Here is an 8,833-nt window from a genome sequence, read left to right as displayed (position 1 = left end):
CCCCGGCCCGTTTCATCCCTCTCGAGGAGCATTTCGGCGGCGCCGCTCTGTGTGCCTCTAAAGCTCTCATCTTCCGCAGAAAACGTGTCATTGTCGCCTTGCCGTACTGTGCCTGGGTGGACCGCGGGATTAGCTCACGCTGCAAGCACAGAAGGTAAGGCGGGAACAACGTTCAAAGGGCAGTTGGCTCACAAAACTAGAACTGTGCCGGCACCTGGAATCTGAAGCAGTGAATTCCCCCCACACACACACTTGGGTCTGGGCCCAGCCCCGGCCGCGGGGCAGCCTCCTGCGGGCTCACCTTCTCTGAATCACCTTCGCGCCTTCCTCCCACTTCTTCCAAGCACAAGAAGCCACACATGCATTTCTATATAATCACTGTGAGAGTTGGCACTAGTTGGTCTTTCATTTGCCAGAGAGGATAAAGAATGAATGGATCCAGAAACTTAAATTATACTCCTCTGCAAGTGCTCTTTCCAGATAACAAGGCACCCTACATTCCCATTCCGAAAACCACTTTTGCACTCAATTAATTACAAGTCGTCTTGGCAGTAAGACCACTGATTTACTTACTTTTAAGCTTGTACACGTTCTTAGAATCAGAGCTTTCTCAAGGGAATTTGCTCTGCTGCTGCTTGTGTGCTATGCTGTGAGGGAAACAGCCAAGTAAACTGTCAAATGCAAGCACAGTGTTGCCCCAGATATGAAAAACAAGTCATGTTTTGGTGTGTTATCAGATCCCTTACTTGCAAGTGTATGGTGGGTGTATCTACATGGATTTTTGCTTGCTAAGTGTTCTTTCACAGGATCGTTGATATGTGAATAGTACAAAACCAGCAGTTTCCTCAGAGCACTCGTTCCCAGTCTGTGCTCAGTTCATAGTTTTCTGCTTCTCCGTCAGACAGGGCAGTAGGTATGAGTGCCTCCTGTTTCTCAGTGACATTCTTTACATGCCCTGGGGATAGGAATGCCACCTCTCTGCACACCGTGCTTGTCTCAGTTTTTGAACCATGACAGATAACAGCAATGCTCTTACTCCAGCTATCACCCACCAACCTCAGTATTCCAGACAAGTGTGTCCTTCTGCGCGTTTTAAGCCTCCAATGAGTGCCTCTGGTAATCGCATTCTAGAAAATGGTGAACTGCAATCCCCACTCAGACAGCTCCAGCCGAGGCTCGTGCATTCCCAAATTACCAGCCAGTATCTCAGGAAGACTTTTTGTACTGCTTCACTGTTGCCTTTCAGAAGGTGAGAATGAAACAAATAAGGGTCCTGCAAGACTATTTCTTTCTGCTTGGAAAATCCTTGAACAACAACAGAAGTCAATACTGGAACATCACAAATACAAAACCTTTCTTCCTTCTCCTTTTTGATAGCTGGGAAAGAAATCATCCTGTGCTTGAGCTCATTCACGGGGCCCTGTATTATTTTTCATGTTCTCCCTGGCTCATATGTTTTAATTCTTTGCCTAGCAGAGTTTTTTGTCAAACTACCCCCGTTCTGATACAGTATTTTATAAGCAAAGTGAAACACCTTGGATAAGAACTACACTTCTATTGGTTTAATAGTTCCATTTGCTCTTATTTTGAAATAAGTCCTCTTTTCTAATTCAAGTACACATAAGATATTTCCATACAGTTAATAGGAGACAAAACAAACCTGAAGCGTTTATGTTTGACAAACACCTTGAAAAACTATTCAGGACTAGTCACTCATTATCTATTTAATCCAAGCAATTTCTATAATGCTTTTTGGTATGATGTGGTAAAAGTATAGCATCTGAGTCCCTCAAAAATAAAGGAAATTTTAGTATAACTTCTGCAATATGTTGTGATATTTTTTATTCTAGGATATTTTGCTTTTTTATTAAAACTAAAAAAAATCCAAATAATACTGGATCTGGCGATGGTTTTTGAAGGCATTATTAGCCTGATGTCTGTCACCAGCTCAACAACATTAAAATGTCATAATAAGAACAACATATTACTAATGAGATAGAGTGGAGAAATGCACAGGACTCTGTAAGTATCTGGCACAAACTCCACCATGTTCAGCAGTGTAGACGTAAGTGACCATTCATTTCAGTGCTGGTAACACAGACTTAAAACAGTGCTGTGACAGAAATTTAACTGTTTGCAGAGAGGGTTGGGAAAGGATGCACAAGAAAGAGTTTAAAACTGTGTCAGATGAAACAAAGAGCATTTATATATGAACATACTTTGTTGCGACTGGTGATAACAAGGGAAAAAACAACTCTCATGGGACAAAAGCATGCTTCTGAATAGCCATGTGGTAAAGCTGCACCTGTTCTTTACAGTCTGTCCTTGCAGTAGAAGGGTATTTTAATGTTATGTCGCTCATGTGCTGCAGAAACGCAGACAATGGGATTGTGTGTAAAGTTGCCTTCTCTTTCCGCTGTTAACACCTATCGGGACTGCAAGATGCAGTCCCTATCTGCGTCATTCAACATCCACGCTCTTGAGCGTTCAGCCTGCCTCCCGTGAAAGGTCCTCATCATCAGCCTCCAGGCTACATTGGGCAGCATTCCTTCCCTCTGCTTCTTTCCTGATGAAACTGTTACTTATGTAGGGGGAAAAAAGTTTCATTTGTGAAAACAAGAAGAGAACCAGAGTGGGTGTTGCGTGTTCCAGCCCCTAAGAAGTAAACACTTCCACTTCCACAGACTGGAATCAGGTGTTCAGGTGAAAGCCCTGAGCACCAGATTTCCTAATCCTAAAAAATTTCTGAAACAGTAAAATTCTGGGTTTTTTTGTCACAGACTAGTTTACAATAACCTGTTAACTAAAAGATACTACCATCACATTAACTTCTTCACACTGAGGAGGAAAATCAGCCTGGGCTTCCCACATCCTGCAAACATGATCTATAAAAGAACATCAGTTTAACCATTATCTTTTTGTTCAGTCACACTTCAAAAAAATAAAAAGAAAACCCCACCACTGCCTTTTGTACAGAACCTAAATATACAGGTTTGTATGAGGCCGGCTATGAGAACGTGTAGGCAATGAAGCCTCTCTTGTAGGCTGAGGAGGAGAAACATCTACTCACTTGTTCCCAGCTGGGCTAAGTTTGTAGATCAGCACAAATTCAGGCTGAATGTGCCTGGTCATGGTGAGAGCAGAACTTGGAGCTGCTGTGACTGTGGATCCACCCTTGGAAGTACCAAATGTGAAGTTTTAATTTTCCACTCGAGATGCTTTCAACATCAAGTTGGTGCATGGCTGGGCAGCAGTTGAGCAGGAATATTCTGGATTATCAGTTTGAATGTGGCCATCTACATTGTACTTCAGTTGCATTATAAGCCTCTGTGCATTTCCCTCTGGATTACCCATAATGGTGAATTTCTGTTGCTATTATATAAAACAGTCCAAGTCTTTATTTGTGATTTGTTTCATGTAAATCTGTTTAGTACCTTATTAAGGGTATGATACTAACTGTTTTGCAGTTCATCGACTTAGGTGAGCTCTGGATGAAGTACTACGTTCTTTCCCAATGACATTGTATCTTCAGATGCTCTTTATATATAGTTCCAGACATTCCATTAAAAAAAATGTGAATGATAACTGTTATTATAGCACATTTTCTTCTTTCATATACCAAAGGAATGCATGTCAGCGACATTATTTAAGTTATTATCTCTATCAATAAGATGCTTTCTGTTATCACTGATCATGACTGAAGAGTCAAGAGTTGAGCTAGTTACAGATCCTGCCTGCTGCCTCTGTGGTTTTGCACATTTCAGATGTCACGATTAATACTCCCTCCCCTTCATTCCCATAAATACATTTGAAAATTACTTATCAGTGATTGCCTGAGTATTTTTCCGGTTGTTTGGACGCTGCTGTTGCCATGCCTGCATTTATACTACATTTTATTTAGATTCATCCCATTATGCACAGTGTTCTGAAGGTGCATGACCTCATTTCAGTTACCTGGCAATCGCTATACAAATGTTAGCTTCCACTTGGAAGTTGAGCAGAAATGCTATCCTTGATGAATCCCTGCGCTTACATAGGGCAAAGAAATATTGTGAAGGGAAGTAATTCAGCTCAGTTGAATTGCCCCTTGTAATTTTTGTTTGTTTGTTTGTTTCTCACACTGCTAAACAGGGATACAAGGTTTGCTGACTGTTGGTGTGTCAAAATAAAATCCACAACCACCAGAACTTTGAAAAGCAACAGAAAGCAGGAAACTTCATTTATAGAAACTTTGTAGGTGAATTAGTTATAGATTTAAACACCTACTTGTAAAATATGAAGAGAATTGATTATATATTAAATTATATATTAAATATTCTTTAAAAGTGAATTCCAGTTATCCTTCTATGATTTGCCATTTTACAGCAAAAGTCTCAAATAAATCCATCTGCAACTCAAGTGCAGTACTTGGCTTTTTCATAGCCTGTAAGGAACATGAAATATATTTATTTCCTTCCAGCCAAACTGTTTCATAAAGCTTACTGGGGAAAAAAAAAAATCAGAGGTGCATTTAAGTTGTGACTAGTAAATAAACTAATAACCTTAAAGTGAAGTCCATCAATCTAGTTTTAAATCATTACTATGCTCTTTTTTTGGCAGAGTTTTTAATTTTGTGCTAATTTCTCCTTAGTCTAGAAGCATTTCCCTGCTAGCCCCACAGGCATGATTCCCTGTAGGATCAAATGTTTACAACTGTCATTGGAATAATGACTATTCGTCTGTTATAAAAAAACAGGTTTATTATCCATGGTTTTCATAACCTAGTGATGTGTTTTTCTCTAGGAGTAGCCAGGGATTGCCCTACATTTGAGCTCAGTCTAGGCTGCGAGTATTCCTTATTCTATTTGTGGCACTTGCCATTTCTGGATAAAATACCAGTGCCGATGCTCCCAGTTCAAGGCTGGTTACTCACAAATTACTTTTGTCTCTTTTTTTAATGCCTGTCCTGGGACTAGCCACCTCTAAACTGGCTTCCTTATCTTACACAACACTTTGATGGAACAATTAGACCAGCTGTAAAGAATCTGTACACATTCCAACTCGCAATAGTAACTTCTCTTCAGTTTGCAATACTTCTACTGCCTTTGTTTCAGTTCTTTATTTCAGTTCTAGATCCTCTTTCTCTGATGCAAGACAAGGTTAGTAAAGACTCTAGCAACAAGTTTCATCTTGTAATTCTGTAGTTTGTGGTAATTGTTCCATCAGCTTGATAAACGAGTGTGGGTTTTTTTGTTCCCCCCACCCAAAGTTATGAACTTCTCTTTGGAACAGAGCAGGGAATGGAGCAAGTAAATTCCTTATGTGTGGGATTTGACCATCATCTTGACCATTTCTGAGGATGCTCTGAAGCCATTTTAAGGATATCTCAGTAGACATCAGCTCATTGCTGGCCCCGCTGCCAGACTTTGAAGACATTTGCAGAGTTCATCCACTCAGTGAACAGTATGCAATCTCTCATAGGCCTTCACGTGACGGCTACAGAGGCCCTTCTGTCCTGCCTCATGCCATATTCACCTGCTCCATAAGACCTTTCGTATAACCCATAAAACAGGGTTCTCAGCCTGATGACCACAAATCAGAGTCTTGCTGTACCAGTACCTGGTAGAGGTAACCAGTTTAGGGGATCAATTAGGTGGGAGAGGGATGAGGAAGTTCCTTCTAAAGGTGTAAACAGGAAAACAGTGAGGACAGTGACAATAGGGGCCGCAAAATCATCATGGCCTTACTATCAGCATGTTAGTGGGACCAGTCAGGCAGCCACCCATCCACCCCAGCACTAGAGGAACTGTCTGCTCCTAGGAAAGATGACATCCCTAGGAGATCTCCAGGTAGGACAGAAATAGTAATTCATGCACGTAGATTATCTACAAATAATGACAACAGCTCAGCAGAAACCCAGCCTGTCACCAGAACCTGAGGGATAGACCAGGCCATCCAGTTCTCCTTAGCATCCCTGAGAGTGAAGCACCTTGACAGATTCCGGCCAAGGCTGAACACAGATGGCTTTCCCAGAGAGAAGAAAAATTAGATCCAGACTTGGCATGCAGAGGCAGATGTAAAATAAACATGCGTCTCTAGCCTGTGGAGATGTTCAGATAAATACAGAAAACAATAAAAAATTCCGGACCTCCTGTAACCCTACTGTATTCAACCCTTCCCAATGGATTCAATAAAGCATCCTTTACCGCATTCTGTAACAAAAGAAATGCAAGACCTCCCACGCTATGAATGAAAATAAAAAGAATCATGGAATGGTTTGGGTTAGAAGGGACCTTTTAAAGATCATCTAGTCCAACTATCCTGCAATAAGCAGTGTTATCTTTCACTAGATCAGGTTGCTCAAAGCCCCATCCAGTCTGACTTTGAACACTTAGAGAAATAGAACATCCACAACTTCTCTGGGCAACTTGTTCCAGTCTCTCACCACCTTCATTATAAAAAATTTCACCCTTATATCCAATTTAAATCTCCCTTCTTTCAGTTTAAAACTGTTACCCCTTGTCCTGTCACTACAGGCCCTGGTAAAAAGTGTCTTTCTTATAATCCCCCTTCATATATTGAAAGGCTGCAACAAGGTTTTCCCGGAGCCCTCTCTTCTCTAGGCTGAACAACCCCAACTTTCTCAGCCTTTCTTAATACAAGAGGTGCTCCAGCCCTTTGACCATTTTGGTGGCCCTCTTCTAGACCTGCTCTAACAGGCCCATGACAATCTTGTCCTGGGGACCCTTGAGCTGGGTGCAGTACTCCCAGGGAGGTCTCACAAGAGCAGAGGGGAGGAGGAGAATCACCTCCCCTGGCACAGCCCAGGGCTGCATACTTGTTCAGATCCTCAACGTTTCCCCTGCCCTGGGTATAGCTCATCAGCACCCAAAGAGAAGACATGGCCCCAGCCTGTCTCCTGCGGAGCTGTTCCTCTGCTTGTGCTCTCCAGCTTGGGACCCCAAGCTGAGACCTGGGGATCTCACCAGCTTGAGTAATGCAGCTGGCCCAGCCAGCTGCAGTGCATCCATCCACACTGTGGTTTAATGTCAAATACAGTTGCGGCCACAGGCAGAGGCTGCACAGTCCACCCCACGTGCCACATGCTCACAGCACCCATTGCTCTCTGCCTGCTTAGACTGCTGAGGGAGCATTTTGCATTTATCGTCTGTGTACTATAGCTCTTGCTTCAGCATTTTTCTTTCAAGAAGCTTTTGTCTTCAGCATGCTAGAAGATGATGCACACTCCAGCATGGTGTGCCCCCTACTGCTGTATCTCATGGCAAAGGCGTTGCTGCTGCGTGGCCTGTCTTAATCTTGACCCTCAGTCCACAGTAACCACACAGAGGCTGGATACCACAAACACGTCAGTCTCAGAAGCACTGACTGATGTCAACTAAACAGGCAGTGAGCAGTCTGGGCTGGGAGCTCATGAAAAGCTATTTGCTTTGAAGCTCAGGCTGCAGTGTAGTGCAGGAAGCCACGTGTTGCAAGGGTGGCCTGTGGTTAAGTCACGAGCCACACGTTCAGCTCTACCAAGAGTGAAATTCAGATATAGGTCCTTATTCACCCTTCCACTACTTACATAGCCCCATACTCTGTTCTGGTGACCACGCACCTGAATCTCTCCCTCCACCCCTCAACTGAACATGAGACTAGAGTCAGGATAGACAGCCAGTAGTTTATGTGCCAGGCTGGTAGTGACACAGGTACCAGGTTGCAGTATATGACTACCAAGAAGCCAAAAAAGCACAATTCCACCAGGTAAAAAGTGCATCTGCAATTGCAGGGTGAAACAAGTCATAGCTGAATATGAATGGCACATGCATCTCTCCCATCATGATGCTGATAAATTGAGCTTCCCAAGAGATTCTTTCCCCATACTGAGCTGCACAACTAGTGCAATCTTCAATCTTCTATTGAAAATAACAAGGATAGAGATCTTGACTTCTAGAAGGAGAAGAAGTCTTAAAAGTTTTGCATTTATAAGAAGTGTGTAGCTATGGTTGTGAATGTATGTAAGTCATAATCTGCAGTTACCAAACCAGCTTCCATTTCCCCCATAAGCTTCATCCTGTTCCGCCAGAACTGATGGTGCAGCTGAACATGATATCCTACATCAACCGTTATCCATCACACCAAAAGACAGCATCCCTTCAAAGGACGATGTTCCACATAGAAAGGCTCCTATTGGGAATGAACAAATTCAGGCAAAGTTAGAAGAATCAAGTGCCCCAGTCTTCTGTTCTGCTTCTCATCCTTCTGCTTGTTCCTTTTAAATCAATGTGTAAAAAGCAGAGCAATAGCACAGAGGAGCTAATTCCTTTGAGCTTTGTTCTCCTACTTGTATACAGGAGTACACAATCTCCACATGCTGTCTCAGTTTAACCCTCCCCACTACTTTCTTCTATTCATGTCTTGCTGCTGCCTTTTCATAAATGAAGAAAAGCAGGAACTCAAGTGCTGAGGAGCAGGGAAAGAGGACCATTTGCAATGGTAGGGTTAGGGAGCAGTGGGTAAGATTCCTGCTTAATTTCTCAGCTCTTGTCACAGAAACCTCAAAGTCCTGATGTGTGATGGGACTTGTGATGTGTCAGCACCATTTCATACTCCGGTCTCACAAACTTGTATGGCACACCTGTTATTCCATGTGTCAGGCAGTTGGGGACACAGTATCACAGGTGCTAAGGAAGCAGAAGAAATAGAACATCTACTGTTGATAAGTGCTTCAGATTTGGATTATATCAAAAGCTAAAGTTGTAATTTTAATTCCTTAATAGATTTTTGTTCTCATGCCCCATTCTTATGGCTGGTCTTGAAATCCCTCCCCATCTCAGTTCTAGACAATAAGGCA

This window comes from Buceros rhinoceros, unplaced genomic scaffold (genome assembly GCF_000710305.1).
Source record: "Buceros rhinoceros silvestris isolate BGI_N320 unplaced genomic scaffold, ASM71030v1 scaffold5671, whole genome shotgun sequence".
Classification (NCBI taxonomy): Eukaryota; Metazoa; Chordata; class Aves; order Bucerotiformes; family Bucerotidae; genus Buceros; species Buceros rhinoceros.
This window is presented reverse-complemented; position numbering follows the sequence as displayed.